The sequence below is a fragment of the Marmota flaviventris genome, chromosome 12, assembly GCF_047511675.1.
Source record: "Marmota flaviventris isolate mMarFla1 chromosome 12, mMarFla1.hap1, whole genome shotgun sequence".
NCBI lineage: Eukaryota > Metazoa > Chordata > Mammalia > Rodentia > Sciuridae > Marmota > Marmota flaviventris.
In genome coordinates, this window is record NC_092509.1 from 27031524 (window position 1) to 27052655 (window position 21132).

The 21132-nt window shown below is 39.0% G+C and overlaps 1 protein-coding gene and 1 long non-coding RNA gene across 2 annotated transcripts in view; one reads left to right on the top strand and one right to left on the bottom strand.

The window, feature by feature from the left end:
• Usp6nl (USP6 N-terminal like) overlaps positions 1–7077 on the bottom strand; it is a 161494-nt gene extending 154417 nt beyond the window's left edge. Inside the window, exon 1 of the mRNA XM_027944886.3 lies at positions 6879–7077. The gene's annotated coding sequence lies outside the window, so the exon portion shown is untranslated. The remainder of the gene's footprint in view (positions 1–6878) is intronic.
• Positions 7078–7420: 343 nt separating this feature from the next.
• On the top strand, positions 7421–12120 carry LOC139707821 (uncharacterized). The gene is made up of 3 exons (XR_011709244.1): positions 7421–7474; positions 8036–8134; positions 11872–12120. It is a non-coding gene; the product is annotated as an uncharacterized lncRNA (long non-coding RNA).
• Positions 12121–21132: the final 9012 nt, after the last annotated feature.

Genomic DNA, 21132 nt, shown 5'->3' on the forward strand with positions numbered 1-21132 from the left:
ATAAAAGGCAACAGAGTTTCTGTCTGGCTCATGCATCTCTCCCCTACTCCCTTCTCTGCTCAGCTCCCTTTTCCTTTGTAATTCAGCCACAATGCTCAAGTTGTGAACAAGCTCAGGCCATATCATGAGGCCACATTTAGGTGTCCTATCATCAACCACCAGATGTGTAAGAAAAGCCTTTAGACATTACTAGACTTCATCTTCAAGCAGTTGGAGCTGAAACTCAATGAAGAAGAGACAAACTACCCCAACTGCAGATTTGTAAAGAAAGCAAAGGATGCCATTGTTTTAAATCACTGAGTTTTAAGGCAATTTTTTAGACAGCCACGGTTACTAGAATAAGTATTGGGCAATAAAAACAAAACATTTACAGATATATACAACAATATAGTCGAAATTCACTGACACAATACAATGCTGAATGAAAGAAGAAAGACACAAAAGAGTATAGACTGTATAATATTTTTATGAAAAACTAGAACATGCAAAGCTAATATATGGTGTCAGAAAACTGTATCACTGTGACTTGAAGCAAGAGAGAAAGAGGACAGATTGGGAAGGAGTATGACAGCACCTTCTGAGTATGCCAAAAAATGTCCTATATATTTAAGTGTAATTACACAATGAAATTACATTTATAAAAATTATTCTAGGAGCTAGGGTGTAGCTCAGTGGTAGAGCGCTTGCCTCGCATGCGTAAGGCCCTGGGTTCAATCCTCAGCACCACATAAAAATAAACAAATAAAAATAAAGATATTGTGTCCATCTACAACTAAAAAATATATATTTTTAAAAAAAATTATTCTGAACACACATTTAAAATCAGTGCACATTACTGTATGTATATTTTATTTTATTTTATTTTTAAGAAGAGAGAATACCAAAGAACAAGACAATGAGGAATGACCAACCCTTACCAAGAAAGAACATGAATCCAGAAAGGAAAGCCGTGGCACCCTGGGGCTTTTTTTACTCTGCGAAATATTTGCTAATCAAAACAGGTTCCTGGGAGGTTAAATTGCACTGAGTCATCCGTGAAGGCCAGATAGACAAAAAATCCACCAAGGAGCCATTCTTTGCTTTGGAATAAGCAAAAACTGAATCCCAAAAGAAAGGATGGCTTGAAAGTAAACTAAACCAGTCCTTACACAGATACTCAAAACGAAAACAAAAACAAAAAAATCTCAATTTAGACAAAAGTGATCCCAAGTAGCTGGCAAAAACAATGGAAAAATTCTTACCTAAATCTATAATCACTTCTAGAAATACTTTTTCAAACACAATGGCCAACACACATTCAAAGGCAAGCAGGCACACAAGGAGATGAGACTCCTTGAGAAAGAGAGAGAGAAAGAGAGACACCACAAAGATAGAGTGACTATGCTTATTCTGTCCAAAGAGATATGTGCAATGCTTGAAAATGTTTGATGGGGAACAGAAACTATAAAAACTGGCAGAGTGTATCTGAAAACTGAAATTCTATAAATGAAAAACACAATAATAACTAAAATTTAAAAGATATTTACGAACAGATTTGATACAGATGAACACTAACTTGATAAGGTAGAAGACAGGCCAAAAGAAAATATTCAGGGGAAAAAAAAAGAAATTTAAGGATGAAAACTTAATGAGAGGCAAAATACAGATGATGCAGTGAGACGATCTAATCTTGTACAATTGAGTCCCAGAAAGATTAAGCAAGAGAAATCCAATATTTGAGGAGCTGATGGTTTAGAACTTTCCAAAACTGATGGAAAACATCAAGTCACAGCATCAAAATGTTCTACATATCGAAAGCAAGAACAGAGCAAGAGGGAAAGGAGAAGAAAAAAAAGGGAAGGAGGAGGAAGGGAGGGATGGAAAAAAGGAGAGAATCATATGAAGTCCGAAGACAAAAGGAAACTTTTAAAAACAGATTGAAAAATAGGGGCATGGGGTGGGGGTGGGCGGGGGGGGGCAGGGGGCAGAGAATGAGTTACTTAGGATTGGCAAAGGGGAGTGAAGGGAGGGGGCAAAGGAGTAGGAAGGATAGTAGAATGAATCTGACATTATTACCCTATGTGCATATATGACTATATGACTGGTATGATTCTATATCATGTACAACCAGAAGAATGAGAAGTTATACTCCATTTATGTATGATGTGTCAAAGTGCATTTTACTGTCATATATAACTAATTAGAACAAATTTTTTAAAACAGATGGAAAAAAGAAACAGATCACCAACAAAGATGCAATAAAACTGTAGATGACTTCTGAATAGAAAGAGGAGAGCCAAAATATGGAATAATTTCTCCAAAAAACATATAAATATAGATATGTATCCAATCTACAATTCTATACCCAGCAAAATATATCCCAACAATGTAAGCAAAATAAAGACATTCTCAAACAAAAAGTTCCATCACTTGTCAACATTAGATTCACTCTGAGGAAAACACTCGGGGGTATTCTTCAAGCAGCAGAAGGAGTTTATTCCAGAAGGAAGGTCAGTAATGTTGATGGAAATGAAGAGAAGAAAACACAGTAACTGAGTAATAACAGTCTAAAACAATAGAAATATGCCTGTGGAGTTTTAAATATATATGCATTTTAAAACATGACAATCATGAAATAAGTAAGGATAGAAGAAAATTGAACTAAATGTTTTTAAAGGTCTTGCATTATCCAGAAAAAAACAGCCAAAGTCCCAATGATTATTACACTTTGATAAGTCAAGAATGCATAAGGAACTAGTAAAAGAACATACAATCCTAAGCATTAAAAAGGGAAGAAGCAACCTGGAGGGGTGGCACACACCTGTAATCCCAGCAGCTTGGGAGGCTGAGACAGGAGGATCAAAAGTTCAAAGCCAGCCTCAGCAAAAAGCAAAGCGCCAAGCAACTCAGTAAGACCCTATCTCTAAATAAAATACAAAATAGTGCTGGTCGAGTACCCCTGAGTTCAATCCCCAGTAAACTCCCCCTGCCCCCCGACAAAAAAAAAGAAAAAGGAAAGAAACCTAAAAGTTATTTTTTAAAAGCAATCCAGAACAAAGCTAAAAATAAGAAAAAAATGAGCATACAACAGGTAACAGATTTCTAAAATTAATTTTTAAGAATTTCTGTCAATAGTTATTATATGCCAATTCTAGCTCCACACACACATAACAACCTTTATAAGTTTTAGTTTCCATATGCATTCAAATTTTTCTCTATTGTGATTAGATTGTCAAATTTTTATTTCACCTTCTTATCTTACTAAATATGTTAATAAACATTAAAATGTCCAAAACCCAAACAAATGAAACAAGAACAAAAAGCCTAGAGAGCCAACTGACTCATAAATACTGCATCAATTCCATAATAAAATATTAATTTGCCATCCCTGATCTATATAACATTACTAACTGCAAATTAATACATTAAAAAGCATTGGAATGATATTCTTTCACTTACTTATGAAAAACAGTACTCATTATTTTTAATTTACTTGCTGAATCAATGAAAAGAAACTTTCAGGATAAAATTTTAACTTTTCCTACATTCATATCAATGTCAGTAAGACATGGATGCAATGTGTACCTTTATCACAAAATAACTAAATCTCTCTAAAGAGCCAAAAACACTTAACAAGACATAAAACTCCAGAGTTAATCTAGATCTTCCATAAAAGCAAATGAAACCACCTGCATACTGGCTATTTTTTCTTTTAGAGTGGATTGCTCTTACAGTTTTGTGAGGAGGAGCAGGCATTTTAAGTCTAAGCTCCTCAAAATAAAAATGCAATCAAAATACTTTCCTGGTATCAGAATCTCTGAAAAGAAATGAATTAATATTTTATTTAATATCTAATTCCAGTTTTACAGCTATAGAAACAGGTAAACTAACAGTTATAAAAGCAGACACCAAAGTGTGCAGAGAGCCATTTCCAGGTCAGGTGTGGTTAAAGTCAAGCCAATTGACTCCCTTTCCACAATGACTATGGATCAAAACTGAGCCACTTCATTCAGATTATTAGAGGATGGTACCAGAAGCCTTCTCTTAGAACCAACACTGAGTACCCATATGCAGAGAGGGAACTGGCATGCCAAACATTCTCACTCAACCTGCACAACAATCTCCTTAGCTCAGTAATTGTGTCCACACTCTTCTCATCCTCAAAAGTTCCTGTATTTGGTCCCAACCCTCCTTTTCATCCCCTATCAATCCCCTTCTCAATCTTCAAGTCTTACAAATCACTTCCTCAGGGAAACCTGCCCAGACTACTCCCAAACCAATTCAGGCTGCTTAGGCTTTATAATTTTATAGTTCCTTAAGACTCATCTACTTGTTGAAAACAAAGTATCTAACACAAATTCCTGAGGTACTCAGAAGGCACTCAAAAATATTCATTGAATAAACAAATTTGAATTTATAATTCTCCCCAATTTTACAAAGAAACAAGCTTCAAACAAGTAATTTGTCTGAGGTGATATAATCTGGAAATGATATGGAAGTTGAGAATCCCGTGTAAACAGGATTTACATGACAAATTCCAATGCTCTAATACCCAAATATTATATGGAAGTGTTCCAGAAGCCAAATTTCTTTCAAATTATTTTTTTTTCTGTTGACTTCCACTATAAAAATGGGAGACACCTTTTAAGGGGGATATGATTAAATCACATCTGAGAATGGAACATACTTTTCAAAAATCACAGGGAAGGGACAAACTGTAACTTTCTGGTACTTAGTGATATGAACTGCACATGTTACAAAACAACAATGGTTAAAGTGAAATCCCAAACATAAACCATGAAATGTAATCACTTTTGTGTGTATGTATGGTAGCATCTGTCTGCCTGCCTCTGCACATAAGCCTGCCCTGTCACACACCCCACCCCACCCCATCCCAATTCTCAAAGCTTCAGTTTCTAGCTCTTTTGCCAGTTTGGAACTGCCCTAACATTCCTCACTTTTTCTTTTTTGTCTTTTCTTTTTAGATATGACAGTAGAGTGTATTATCACATACATACATGGAGTATAACATTCCTGTTCCTCATAACTTTTAACCACAATAACTTTGTGTGTTCTCAATTTACTAACTTCAACTTACTGGCCTCTTTTTCATCCATCTTTACTGACTACAAAAATGTAACAGCAATTTGAGGCAGATGATAAAGAAAGACCAGTGCAAACTTTGCTTGGTTCTGGAGACCCAGATTGGATTTGCCATGGCAGGTGGCTCTCTTGGTTCCCAAAAATGCTTAACGATGATCAGTCAACTAATACATGATGCCAAATCTGATACGTTTACTTACTGGCTTGTTTAACCAGGCCAGTTGTCCTCACTAATAGCTATTTGCATGACAAAACACTGCTAAAACTGGTAAAGAACTATCTTAACCAAGAGATACAAAAGAGAGTTTGATAGTCTAGCTAAAAACAGTGTGTAGGCACCAACATGATAAGGCTCAGGGCCCAAATTCTTCATGTTTGGCAAATGATGCTTTTTTGAACATTTTGTAACAACTCATTAATTTTTTAAATACATAATAGGAGAAGTAAGAATTTAATTCAGGATACCTGTGCTTGCAGTTAGGTTCAGTTTTCCCTTAAAAGCTAATTTATTCTTTACTTAGTATAATTATTTTCTCTTTTGATGTATATTTTAATTGCCTATGTAGAATACAACATAGTACTAACAACCATTTTAAGTAACGAACTACACCATGTTTACAATCTTTATTATTAAAAAATGACAAACTCAAAAATATCTTTGTTAATTTTAGGGTCTGAGTGAGAGATAAAAGCAAATTAACAAGTGTTCATTTAATGCTGACCCATTATTCTTACTAAAATGACTTCATGAAAGTAAAAAAGTACTCTGACTTATCCCTGACAGAACTTCCCAAAAATTCAATCTAAGAGACGAGTTGGCCAGAATGATCGCAAAAGTTCTGGGCAACTCTTCTGAGCTATGAAATATTAAATATCTATCCCCCAAATTTAATTATCTTTAAAAAGGATTGAAACATAATTGAAATCATTTCCTTCCAACAATCAAAATGTTTAAAAGTGTGCCCACTTTTTTCCATTCATGTCACATTATTTTCAAAGACTGATTGCCCCCAATTCACTCAGCCTTCTCAAGGGACAATGCATGTTCAAATGTTCTGTTTGAAAGACATCCGCGGATTAAAGGGACGAGGATAGGAGGGAGAGAGACTCAATCCTCAACTTACACAAACGTCCACCCATCGATTTATAGACTTCTTTCATTTTCCGGCACTAAAACACCTGCGAGTAACCGAGTAACCGTTCTCACGTATTAGAAACGTCGCACCTTCCTACAGTCGTGAGCTCCGAACTATTCTGCAAACTTTGCAAAGGCGCACAGATTTCCAGGCTCTCTCAATCCCTCACTCAGCCCATCCTCCCGTGTCTGGTCGAAACAAAGTTCCGCGGCATCAAGGCAGTAATTTAAAAGAACGAAGTTTGCCTGGGTCCTGCCCACTGGACTCTGGAGGAAGCGACTGAAACTTGCGAGGGAGACACGTCTCCCCAGGGACCGAAACTGGCGCGGGGGGAGGCGGGCAGCGGGTTCCGCCTCCCCGGGGGCTAGACAGCCTGGGCCCTTCGCCAGGCCCCCTCCCCGCATGCCCTCCGCCCCGCGCCCGCTGCCTGCCAATCACGCCGCAGACCCCCACAGGCCGGCCGGGGGCACCCCGCGCACGTTCCCGAGCCGGCCCTTCCAGGGCTGGGCCAGCGAGCCGCAGCTGCATCCCCTCCTCCCGGGTCCGGGAATGGCGGCGTCCAGCTCCCCGGGGCCAACTCCGAGCCCCGGCCGGGGCAGCCCAGCCAGGGAGCCCGCGGCCGCCGGCCCCTCGCGGCGGCAGAGGAGGAGAGGAAGTTACCTCCGGACGGTCCCGTCGGCGGCGGCTGTGGGCAGCGGGCAAAGCGGGCGGTCCCGGGCGGCCGAGCAGGTCCGGCGCGGCGTCGGCTACCGCAATGCCCTCCGCCCCATTGTTTCCCTTCCAAGAGGATCCCGGCGAAGCCGAGCCCGGGAACCAGGAAGTTCCCCGGCGCGACACCTCCTGCCGCCGCTATGGAAACGGCCCCCGCCTCCCAGGGCGGCTCGCCCGGGACCCCGCCTCCGCGCCGCCGGCCCCGCCTGCTTCACCGGCCGCCGCCAACCGTCGCCGCTGCGGCCGCAGCCGCCGCCATCTTGGCGCGGCCCGGATAGCCCCTTCCCGGCGGCACGTGCGCGCCGCTCCCGCGCTCCCGCCGTGCGCGCTCTCGCCGGCTGCGGGCCGCGCGCCCGGGGCCGCAGGTGGAGGCCCCATCCCCAGACCCTCTTATGCAGGAGGCTTGCTCTCCTAACCTCTGGCGCACGCGTTGGAGGCGAAGGACCTAGAACCGGGCTTCGAGGCATTGCGAAAATCACAGACGTTTGCGCTTCCAGTTGGCGGTCCAGAGGATGGCTGAGACCTGAGAGGCGGTCAACTAGAGTGTGGGTCAAGGAAGTAGTCTTTAGAGCCAAAGTAGCTCTTTTTTTCCTTTTTGGCCCAACTACTTACTAGGCGTCAGACCTTGGGCATAGTATTCAATTTTCTTTTTGCCTCAGCCTCTTCATCTGTAAAGTGGAATGATAGCCCTACCTGCTTGATGGGGTTGTTAGCTGGGAAAATATTTGTGTCATTTTTCAGGAACTTAGGCAAAGTATTCACATCAGCACTACGTTAAGTAGGCTACTGTGTACGATTCTATTGGTGCTAAAAACTTCTCAAATGTTCATCTTTGTCCCATCTTTCTCTAGGTCAGCTTTCCTTTTTTATATGGTGGAAATTGTCAAGAGTTTTAATCTCCGCAGTCATCCATTAAGAACTGCCATAAAAAGATGAATGATGTAAAATTTCCAACACTGTAATTAGCTGAAAGTTAAGTGATTTATTCAATAGAAGCTAGAAAATTTAGGGTGTGCAAATAACTAAAAGGCTTCCTGTCCTTGTTTCCAGGAACTAGAATTACTAAAGCTGGCAACTGCACTCTTGTTATTCTTTCTCTTTTCCAGTGGGTGAAAGCTGACACTAAAAAACTGGGTGCAGCCACAATATCAACAGGAGGAATGAAAGGAGGAAGCAGAGGCAGACTCTCCCCTAGCACACAAACTGTAAGAACAGTGAATAGATTACATAACTATATCTATCTTTCTCTCTCTCTCTCTCTCTCTCTCTCTCTCTCTCGCTCATGCTGTAGTCTAATATAAACACTTTATAAAATATGCTTGTGTGTGCAGTGCTGGGAAATGAATCCAAGGCCTTGAACTTGATAAGCACACACTCTTCCACTGAGCTACATACCCAACTTAAAACATTTTCTTCCCTTTGGATCTTCCTTCATTAACTTAAACCAAGTTTGTGAAGATTTTTTTTTTATGTTTTTGTTTTTGTCTTAGGATTCTAAATGTTCTTTGTCCCATCTTTCACTAATAGCACAGTTAATTTTGCCAATATGAGTTGGCAAAAAGCAGGACAGAAGTTGAAAGGGCGTGCAAGGTTTTTTCCAATCCCAAATCTTCTCCAAAAGTTATGGAATTCTCAGGTTAGTAGTCACCCAGGTTGAGATAGTATCAATTTCTACTTATAGAGCTTTGTGGCCTATGCTGGACCCAACAGATTGCTATGCACAGGAAGGCCCTCAGTAAATGTTTACTGAATTACATTGCTATTTGAGCTCCCATCATGTAAGGACACCTTGAGAACCACAGAGATGCTCATGAGATGTCACTCAAAGGACATCACTGCAAACACAAGAACTCCAAGTCACTAGTTTATGGGATTTTGGACAGACAACCCTTGTCACAGGCTTATTGACAAAATGAACTAGAAATTTCATATGCTTTTCCATAAATTATATGAGTAATTCTAAAAACACTCTATATTGCACTTAATTATGAGCATCAATGGCTCAATTTTATTGTAGCACTCTGATTGTATAGTATTATTGCAGTTCAAGAATTCCCACATTTTTTCCCTAGTCAGTGTCAACACCCAGTCACCTCAATATAAAATCTGTTCTGTTCTTCAGTAAAACTCCAAGTGTTTGTCATAATTTTTATTATTGAGTGTCTTGGAAGTATCATTGAACAATAAGCATGAATCTTTAAAAATATTTGTTTAGTTGTAGGTGGATACAATATCTTTATTTTATTTTTATGTAGTACTAAGGATCAAACCCAGTGCCTCATACATGCTAGGCAAGTGTTCTACCACTGAGCCATAACCCCAACCCAAGCATGAATTTTGTCTACTATTTACTACTATTTCCCTAGTGTAGTGCTTGACACTTGGTAGTCATATAGTATGCCTAGATCATGTGCCTAACCTTGGCAATATGCCTATTATGTTATCTGTGGAATACAGAATTTATGTCAATAATTATAAAGGAAATAAAGACAGAACCACTTTACAAAATTCTCTAAAAGAGGAATGATAATAGGTGTACAAGCATGCAGAGTATATGTACAAAATAGTGGTAACTGGGTTTCACTGAAAACTAACAAAAATAAGTAGACTTGAGCCTTACAGTGGGAGTTTGTTAACCCTTGCTCTAAATAATTAGAGTACATTCACTTCAAGATTATATTGAGTCCAAAATAACACACCATATACTAAAATGCAGCTGAGTGTGCATATGTGACATATGCCTATAATCCACATGACTTGGGAGGCTGAGGCAGGAAGATCACAAGTTTGAAACCAGCATCAGCAACTTAGTGAGAAATAAAAAATAAAAGTTAAAAAAGGGCTGGGGATGTAGTTCAGTGGTACAATGCCTGGGTTCAATTTAAAAAAACTCAAAAAACAATTAAAAAATATATATGTACTGAAATGCCTTTCAGCTGAAGAAAAGGTAAAAACTTGATATCAATAAAATACCAAAAAAAGACATAATTTAAGGTTTGTGTTACTAATTAAAATTTTTCATAATTACCAGCTTTTTAGAATTACCTCCCTTATAATAGAGTAAGAGAAATTGATATTTGCATTTCATTCACTGTTGAAAAAGTTATATGTTATGTTAATGACAATACTTACAATGTTGCCAAACATAAAAGTATATATTTAAATCCCCTACAAGATACCATAATAACTAAGGCCAATTTGTGATGAAAACATAGAACATAGAGGGAATAAAACTTTCAAGGCAAATTATCCATCCTCCACTCTCATCTTCAAAATATGGATGAAAGGGTCAGCTCTTAGAGTCTCTTGTAAATTGAGGCTTTGCAATGTGAATCCATGGCTTTATGAGCCATTTAATTTTTTTGAGAGGGTAAGCAGCTAGTTCCCTAAGTGGGGGTGGGGTTTGGAAGAAGGCTGTGGAAAAGCCTTACAGTGCATATATTTATACTCACCAGCCACTTTAATTTTTAAATTTTTATAAAAGCCAATGTTCTTATATTGATTGAAAAAGTCAGTTCCAATAACACTGCATATAATTATTCTTCATGGGTGAAAATAAAAACAGATGAGTCAACATCTGTGCACTCAATGTAAGTAAAAAAATCAATGGGTAATCAACAACTACATCCACACAGCTCATATTTTTTTAAAAAGTTATCCTTCAGTTTAAAAGTGAAATTGTTGATTGGAGAGCAAAGAAGAATCCACAAAAGGATGGTGAACTTCATAAAATTACATGCAAGATTTTTTTTATACACAGTTCACTTATAATAATCTGAGATTGTCTTATTTAATGGTGTTCTCAGTTTTGTCTGTCTCCTTGTCTTAAAACTGTACATGCCAGGAGACTGGGAAACTTGACTGTCTTCTGCTATATTTTATTCCTTGGTCCCGACTGGTGTCTAAACAGAATCAGTTCCCTATAAATAATCATAGAAGGAAGGAAAAAGTAAGGAAGAAAGAATGATTGAAAGAAGGAAGGGACACAGAGATGAAAATATCCACATTTTCTAGAGAGAAGTTTATAATTTTTTCACATGCACAAAAGGGTCTGTGACTAAAAAATAATTTAGGAATGACTGGTTTTCAACTACAAGGCTGCCTCTTATTGCCTCCTTTGCTTTTCTGCTCAGAAGTCACCCTGTTCCTTGTTACATGACAAAATGGTTATCATGGTTTGCCAGAAATCTCTAAAGATGCCATATCATTTGAAAAGTGTCTCATTATGTCTTTATAGTTTTAGAGATTTTCTTCTGCCTTCTCAACTTATAGTTGTCATACTTCAACCATCCCTTCGGCCACCTCTTAGATCTCATGGCATTTGTTTTATCTTTTTGTCTCATCAGGCAGAAATGTATTTAAAAAGTACTATAAGATGTTGAAAAAAATCAAAGTACAATTTCATTGCATTTTTCTCTCCATTTTAGGATGATAACATTTGTCTCCATGTATTTGATTTTTAAAATGACTTTTAAACTCTTGTACACATAAATCTATATAAATTGTGTGGTAGCAGTTTTCACAGATGGCCTCCCAATGAACGGTCCATCCCAATATTCATACCCTCTTATCTCTTACGTAAAAAAAATGTATATATATATATATATATATAATTACCAGCTTTTTAGAATTACCTCCCTTATAATAGAGTGTGTGTGTATATGTATGTGTGTGTATATATATATATATATATATATATATATATATATATATATATCGTCCTTGAACCTTTATTTTGTTTATTTATATGTGGTGCTAAGAATCAAACCCAGTGCCTCACACATGCTAGGCAAGCGCTTTACCACTGAGCTACAACCCCAGCCCATGTCATCCTTCTTTTAAATTGGGCAGGCCCTGTGACTTACTTTGACCCCGCCCCCCAAAAAAAAGATTCCAGTGAAAATGATGCTGAGTTATTTCTAAGGCTGGATGTATTTTGCAGCTTCCACCTGGTGTCTGGAATTCTTAGTGCACTCCCCCAGAGACTCAGACACTATGCTGAGAGAAGCCCAAGCCACACACAGAGGACATATATACATGAACAACTTCAGCTGAGCCAACATCAACTGCTAGACACATGGGCAAGGCATCTTGAGTGGGCAGCACAGTCAGTGCTTCAAATGTCTGGAGCACCAACTGTCTGACCCCATGGGAAACCCCAAGTGAGGACATCTCAAGTGAGGCCAGTCAACCTAGGGAATCATAAAAACTGTAATAAATTGTTATCTTAAGCTTTTGAGTTCAGTGTGGTTTGTTAAACATGTATGGACAACTGGCATAAAATTGATTAAAAATGAAGTGCTAAAGCATAGCTCTATTTTAAGCTAAGAGATCACAAGTTCAAAGCCAGCCCTAGAAACTTAGTGAGGCCCTCAGAAACTTAGCAAGATCCTGTCTCAAAATAAAAAATAAAAAGGGCTGGGGATGTGGCTCAGTGGTTAAGTGTGCCGGGTTCCATCCCCAGTAACAAAAACAAAAACAACAACAACAACAAAAAATGCTATGTTCAAAAGTCAAGTTATGGGAGATCAGAGTGAACTATAGGATCCTAAGGTATTCAAGGGCATGTTTTTATTGTGAAGTTTCTAATTTTGTCTAGTTCTTTCCTTTGAAGTAGGGTAATATATGCGGCTTTGTGAAATGACATAATGACCTCCATCAAAGTCAATATACAGTACCTGTAATTACATTTGACTTAGACATGAAATAAGTCCTTGCCCATGTACTTTGACTAAAAAGGGAAAGAAATAGGGGACTCAAGCAGCCAGACTAAAGGCTCCATGAGAATAAGATAATAGATGAAAAAATATATTTTTAACCTACTCTTATTTTTATATTTGCTAATACTTTATGAAAATGGCAAATTTTCAATTTCTAATCGGCAATTTAGAAATAAATCCACAAATCTCTGAAAACTGAAAGATTTTTCCATAAGTTTTGCACCTAAACTACTTTGATGGCAACGAACTTTCCTTTGCTATTTATGGTCTTTATATTATTTAATATGAGCATTCATTTTGCTGCAGATTTCTGTGTATTTGATTACAAGATGCCCCAGATCCCATATATGCAGCCCCATCATAAGCTGTGTTGACCTTCTAAAAATCAGCACTCCTGAATTCTGAGACCTGAATTTTGCCCTTAGGGTACGTTAGCATAAACCTGAAGTGAACTGTTTTGGGGAGGGGGGGGGTACAGTAGAGGGGAGAGTAATCAAGCGCTGTCTAGAATCCAACCTCCTGAGTTCAAATCCGAGCTCTGAACTTGCTAACTCTGAGCCTTGGGTTGGTTGTATCACCTCTACCTTGGTTTATTCCTCTTCAAAATGGTGAGAGTAATAGGAACTACCCCATAAGTTCCTCTCAGAGCAATGAGATGATGCATGTAAAGTGCTGAGCCCAGTGACAATTAATAAGCACTCAAACAACATCAACTATTATTGTATTATCACTAAAATGCCAGGTTCCCCCCGCCCTAGGAAACCAACAATATTTTTAGTGAGGATACAGTCTGGACACAGGAAGAAAGATATCTAATAAAGGAATTCCCATGTGAAAAATCTCTGGGAAGAGTAGATGAGTGAAGGTCAAGAGGCACCACCACCAACTTTCATCAGATGTGGACCCAGTGCCAGGAAGCTGCTGTACCCAGAGATGAGATGGAGTAGATAACAGATAATGACTGCCCATTTCGGCTACACATCACTGCCTACAGTTCAGAATCCAGGGACTGTCAGGGCCACTCTTTAGAAATTAGTCTCCTTGTCTTCATGTCAACCTTTGCTGCTGCAGAATGACATGTTCCCGGTGCCCTCTAGGTCCCATGAGTGCACCTCTCTGGCACAACCAACATCTTACAGAACTCTGCTGCCAAAGCAGTCTGGGAAACACAGCTCCAGGGCACTCAGCCTCTGTGAAACATATAATATCCAAAACAGTGAGTAATGCTAATTTACATCGATATAGTACTTTCCATAAAATCTGGGTGAGATAAGCACGAAATGAAACTCAGAGGAGCATGGTGATGTTGTCAGGGCTGCATGCATGGGTAGCAAGAGGCTGGAATGTGTGTTTTATGCCAGTGGGTCCTATTTAATAGTCTTGAGTTCCACTTTTCCCCTAGATCCTCATACTATTTATATTATTATTTGCTTATTGCTTTTTTTTACATTGACTCCCATTTCTATGTAAATAAATCCAAAGAGGAAATTTTGTATCACTATCTGAAGTATAATGCAAAATACCAAAATGGAAAACAGGTGTTCAATAACAAAGGGGAGAGTCAAAATGAAACCACTGAAAACCAAACAGTGATATTAAAATCAGTTAATAGGGGGCTGTGAGACTGAAGCCTGGTCTGTCACCACCAACCTGCTTTCTGATTCTATGGATTTACTCTGAATATTTCATATAAATGGAATTATGTGTGAACTTTTATATCTGTCTTCTTCCACTGAGCACAAAGTTTCTGAGGCCTGTAGACTTAGAAATGCATTTCTTTTTGTGGCTAAACAATATTCCATTGTATGTATACAGTATAATTTGCTTATCTATCATGTTGATAATCATTATATTGATAAACAAATCATCTATCATCATGTTGATGATCATTCAGGTTTCTCCACCTTTTGGCTCTCATGAACAGTGCTGCTGTGACTTTGTGGCCATGTACTTGTTCAGGTACCTATTTTCAAGTTATTTTAGGAGTGGAACTATTGGGGTATATGGTAATTCTCTGTTTGACTTTTTAAGGAAGCACCAAACCTGCACCAAACCGCTGTCACAGTGGCTGAACCATTTTACATCCCCATCAATGGTGCACAAGCTTTCCAATTTCACCACACTCCTGATAAATACTTATTTTCTGTTTTTATGACTATAGTCATCCTTGTCTGTGCAAAGTAGTGTCTAGTGGTTTTAATTTACATTTCCCTAATAATTAACAAAGTTGAGTACTTGTCCATGGGCATATTGGCCATTCATATAATTTCTTTGGAAAAATGTCTATTCAAGCCTTTGCTTGTATTTTAATTGGGTTGTTTGATTCTTTATTGAGTATAAAAGTATAGATTCTGACTCTTATCCTATACATGTTTTGTGAGTATTTGCTCCTCCCATTCTGTAGCTTATTGTTTCACTTTATTGATAATGTCCTTCAACACAAAAACATTTTCAATTTTGATCAAGTCCACTGTTGTGATTTTAGTGTCATCTATTTGCCAAATCCAAGGTCATGAGTACTTATCCCTATGTTTTCATTTAAGTTTTATGATTTTAGCTCTTATATTTACATAAGAATTTTAAACTATACTACAAAATTTCCATAGAAATAAGGCAAATCCTCTGACCCAGATTATAACTACTGAAATTTACCTAACTTGAAAGACTCATTTGTTTTTGTGATCAACGGATTTGTTTAGGCAACAGTGTGGACAAGTCACTCTGTGAGATGCTACAGCAATCTATGAACATGTGTTTGGTTATTCACATCATACATTATTCCCATGTACTAACAGGAAGTTTGCAGAAAGTGCTGTGAGAAGGCATTGAGGACAGAAACTGAACTGCCAGTTTATGAGAAGAGGGGCGGTACCTTTGCAAATAATAACAACAATAAACCCTCAAATGGCCTCAATAGTAAAGATGATTGGTTGGTGCACATCACTGAAAGTCTCCTAGGAGATGGGCCTTGTGGGGCTCTTCTATTGTCAAGCACCAGCTTCTTTCTCTGCCTCCCACTGTGTCAGTTCCATCCAACCAAGATGGCTGCCACAGTTTCCAGGAGTGTGTCTCCTCATCTCACTCAGAGGAAGTGAGCAACCTGCAGCAAAAGTTTGTCTCTGTCTCAGGCTCTGGTATGATGGAATCACATACCCATCCCTGAATCAACATCTCTGGCAGGACATGGGTTTACTATAATGATAACAGTCCTCTTCCTCTTTAAATGACAGTAATGGAGTTGGGTTTCTTCCCCTCTGGGGGTGGTATGGTTCTCAAATGAAAAACTGGGGAAGCAACAAAGAGAAGAGGAAAGAATATAGAGGAGCCATCATAATGTTCACCAAGGTAATCTCAGCGAAGTCATAACAGAGGAGATGGGGCACCTGCTCAGAAGGACTCAAATAGAAGAAGAGTGTAAAGATCCATTTTATAAAAATAAAAAGTAACCATTTCAACTGGACCACTTGTGTCAGATGAAAATGAGTAATCCTAGAAGGTAACTTGAGAGCATATTATGGAGAATTTCAAATGCCTGACCAAGGAGTTTAGATTTAACTCACTAGGCAGCAAATAGAAAAAGAATATAACAATTCTCAGGGGAAAAAATCTTTAAAACTCATGAAAGGATTTTTTTTTTTTAAGAATTTACTTAGAGCTGGATCTGGATTTTGATAAGCTATATGTATGTATGGGAATTCATTCATCTACTCACTCAATCGACAGATATTCATTGAGTACCTAATGTGTGCGAGGCACTGTACAGGCAGTGGCTGGTGGTGATTCAGTGGTGACTAAAACAGTGAGGTCGTCACCCTCATGGACATTGTAGAACAATGGAGAGCCATTATATGTCATCACATGCTGATGTCTCATCTACCTTTATAAATGCAGTAGTTAAATTCTGGGCTGGAACACAGTACATTGACCGAATCACTGACTAGCAGTCAGTGGAAAGCCAAAAAAAAAAAGAAAGCACCCAAACCAGTCAACAAACCTGACCGCTGCAGCTCACAGACCAATTATTTCAATTTCCCTGAATCCCTCAATGAAATAATCCATGCTCTTCTGAGTTTTCTGAGTCTAGTTGATATTTTATCACAGAGATGTCATTCTTCAGCCCAAATTGGATTAAGCAATATAATGAGCTGTGATTGTTTGGATCTGGACTGTCCCCGACAGGGTCATGTATTGAAGGTGTGTCCCCAGTGGGTGGTGTCACCTTTAGGAGGTGGGGCCTAGCTGGAGGAAGTAGATCACTGAAAATGTGCCCCTGGAAGGATTACTTTGTCCCCACATCTCTCTCTCCCCCCTCCCTCCTTCTGTCCCTCTTTCCTTCTCCCTCCCTCCCTCTCCTTCTCCCTCTATCCTCCTCCCTCTCCCCTCCCCCTTCCCCTCCCTCTCCCTCTCTCCCTCTCCCCCTCTCCCCCTTCTCCTCCCTGTCCCTCTCCCTCCCCTCCCCCTCCTCTCCCCCCTCCCTCTCTTGTGAGCAACTCTGCTCTGCCACATGGTCCCCTCCCCGCTGTTCTGCCTCACATAGGCCCATAGCAATAAGACAGGCAACCATGAACCAAAACAAACTTTTTCTCCCTTAAATTTACTTTCTCAGGTAGTTTGTCACAGCAATGGAAAGCTGACTAACACATGAGCTTATCTCAAGGTTTTAATTACCTCAAGTTCAATGTAGCCAATTTAAAAATAGATGACTTTTGCTTCACCTCAATTCTAGACCCAATTATTGTCATGTTAAAATCAAAGCAGAGGTTGGATGATTGTTAAATTCCTCATAACATACTCCAAAGTTTCCTTCTTTCCTTTCCCCACCTCCCTCTTTGACTTTCAACAAGTCCCTACCAAGAACACAAGAGGCAGGACTTGAGTGGAACATCTACAATCACCCACTATTCTGTGTCACTCCCTTGTTCCCTCTGGAACCTGCGTCCAGAAGCATAAATTTTAAATTAAAACAGTTCTATTCCCAACCTAGAAAATGTAGTTTTGCATTTGTTTAAGAAATGAAATTGCCCAACTTCAGCTGGCAACTGGAAGGCAGGATCTGAAAACTAACAAAAAGGGGGGAATTTATTAGTTAAGTCAATATTAATTAAGCCCCTAGATTTGCCAATATTATGTTACACACTACAATATTGGTCCCAAGCAATATTCATGGTTCCTAACCTTACAGAATATATTCTGTTAATTTGTCGACTCTAATTCAACAAGTCCAGGGAGGTGCCCTTGTGCAACATTGTGTCAAGTGCCCAGGTGATGCTGATGCAGCAGGTTTGATCCCCAGCTATTCAGCAATTTCACTCCAAGTAATAACAATAGTCACCGCTTTGTCATCCTGTCCGAATATATAATATATAATGCTATCTATACTCCAAAAGAAAACCAGGCCTCCCCCAAAATCCATGACAAGGAAGTTCACACACAAAAACTCACATGAAATACAAATGATCGATAGGTATCTGCTCAGCTTCGTATGTCATCAAATATATCTAAATTGAGGCCATTAGAATATAATTATTTACCTATCACATTGTCAAAGATTTCTAAAATGGGTTAACCATTGTGCCTGAAGATGACAATAATGTACACTTAAAACTCTGTGAAGAGGGCAGATCTGAGGTTAAAATATTCTTACCACAATAAAATTACAAATAAAGCTCATCAGATATTTTTAAAGGTGCTTAACACTAAGAATGTGCCAAAAATATGGTGACACAGACACTTCCACTGTTGCTGGCAGGGGTGTAAATTGGTAGAATTTAACTAAAAGGCATTTGGCAATATGTATTAGATGTTACAGTGTAACGATTTGGTTATTTAATTTCTAGAAGTATTTCAGAAAAAGATAATACGAAAAGAGCCCAGTGATCTATGTATATGCCTGTTTGCCATAGCTTTGTTTACAATATTTTTAAAAAATCAGAAGGAACTTAACTGTTCATAAAGGATTGGTTAGAGTCATTTGTCTAATGGAATGCTTTTCCATTAAAATTATCTTCATACCAGGGCTGGAGCACAAAGAAGGGGGAAGAACTGTTCTCAATTCAGAGCAGCAGGAAGAAACAGCAAGGACCTAAGGGAATGCTGCCCATCCTGGCCCTCTGAAGGGAAAACAGAAGTGTTCCTGACACATGTCAACAAAGAATTCACTGGTGCATTAGCAAGGGCAGTCATGATAGAGAGGCAAAGTCAGGTTGGGAAGGGCTGAATTGACAGAGGCCGCAGGGGAGGCTAAGTGTGCAGTGAAGGCTTGCCAAAGTGGGAAACAGAACAGAAGAGCAAGCTTCACCACTGACCAAAGCATCCAGGAGCAGGAGAGGTCAAAGATGGAGGGAGCTTTTCTCATCCCACCCAGTTCTAATTTGATCTCTTCCACACCATGGCTTTAACTATTACTGTATGGAATCATCCAACTGCCACATCTGGTGCCACCGCCCAGACATGCAATAAAAATTTGCTAAATGGATGAAACTTTCAGCTGACCTTCAGATCCACATTATTGATCCATCTTCTCCATCTCAGTGATGCCTCTGATGCTAACCTGATCTCACACACACACCATTTTTCTTAGGTGTTCATTCTCTCAATAAAACATCACGCTACCCACCTGCTTGCCCACGCTGCCCACTTAGGCATCCTCTGGAGTATCTCCCTCTCATCTGTCCCCATGTCCAACAAGTCAACAATTATAGATGCCATCTCCAGATACTTTTGAGGCTATTCCTTCCTCATAAGTCCCACCACCACTGTTTTAATTCAGTCTCTCTTCACTTCTCGCTTGGATTGTTACAAATCCTTCCTCTCTCCCTCTCCAATCTGTTCTTCACTCTATCATGCATAGCTGCACCTCACTTTGTTAGCAGCATGATTTTCCTAACCTTTATACACAACCATGTCATTTAGCAGCCCATTCATAGCTTCAAAATAAAGTCCATGGTAAGAACTTAGTAAATAAGCCAGCCATGATAGCACATTGCCTGTAATCCCAGCGGCTCTGGAGGCTGAGGCAGGAGGATCACAAGGTCAAAGCCAGCCTCAACAACTTAACAAGGCCCTAAGCAACTTAGTGAGATCCTGTTTCAAAATTAAAACAAAATAAAACATATAAAGGGCTGGGGCTATATCACTTGGTGGTTAAGTGTCCCTGAGTTCAACCCCTGGCAGGCAGAAAGAGAGAGAGAGAGAGAGAAAAGAAAGAAAGAAAGGAAGGAAGGAAGGAAGGAAGGAAGGAAGGGAGGAAGAAAAAAAGAAAGGAGGGAGGGAGGGAGGGAGGAAGGGAACTCAATAATTAGCTGACTGAATAAATGAACAATTAAACTTTAGAGCAAGATCCATCCTTTCCCAATGCAGGATAACTTTGAGCTAATCATCCTTTATTAAAATAACCTAATCCCTGTTGTTCTCCAGAAAAAACTCAAAACAGGTGTCTCCTGCCCATTAGTGGTCTTTTCAGATTATGCAACACATTAAATGTTTATATTTTCACCATCTGGCAAGAAGAGGCTCCAGAGGGCAATTAGTGTGTATTATATGATCACTGGTATTATTTTATAGAATTTATGGAGGACCCACAGTACCTAACAGTGTGAAAGAGCATTTTTAATGTGGAAAAATAAAAGACAGCTATGGTAATTATCTATCATCTATTTACTTTGCTACCTTGAAAATACTAAGACAAACTATGCAATAATTCATTTCCAAATAAGAGGAGGAACAAAAACAGTACTGAGGGACAACTAATAGAGTTTTGAGCAAGCTGTGCAGAGCAATTTGATTTTCTTCTGTGATAAAGTGGCAGGCTGTGCTGCCAGGAAGAAGTAAGAGCTCCCATCAACAATCTCCAATAAAGACTCCAATGTGACATTATTGTCAATAAGCTGGGAAGACAGTCCAGTTAAAGAATGGCTAGTTTGGGATATATGTGTGATACCAGCATCGAGTCATTTCTCAAAGAATAGTAAAAATACTCTTTTCAAAAAGAAAATGTTAAGATCCACCTTTTTCAATGTTGCAAAATCTAGAACAAAGAAGCAAATCAGTACGTAAACCCTCCTTCACTTCAAATAACAAAATTTGCCCTGATAGACAGACATAAAATAGTCGTTAATGTTGTAGATAAGGCTAATTGGTAACCCTGGACATTGTGATCTTATTTGTATGATGTATAAACTGTGTCTTTAGAGTAAATGGTGCATATACAAATAAATTATTAATAAGACATAATGATATTGAGGTTGAAAAGAATGTCAACGTTTATTTCAGTAATGTTGAAGCCCGTGTTTTTAATCTTGGAGTAACAGCTATCATTCCTTAAAATACAATAAAAAATAACCTGAAAAAGTTTAAGGAAAACATATGGACCACAATTTTTAAAATAAGCAAGTTTTTAAAAATGTGTGTATATATGTGCACACACACACAAACACACACACACATAGATCTAAGGGATGCTGTCCCCTTTGTATCTGAATAAG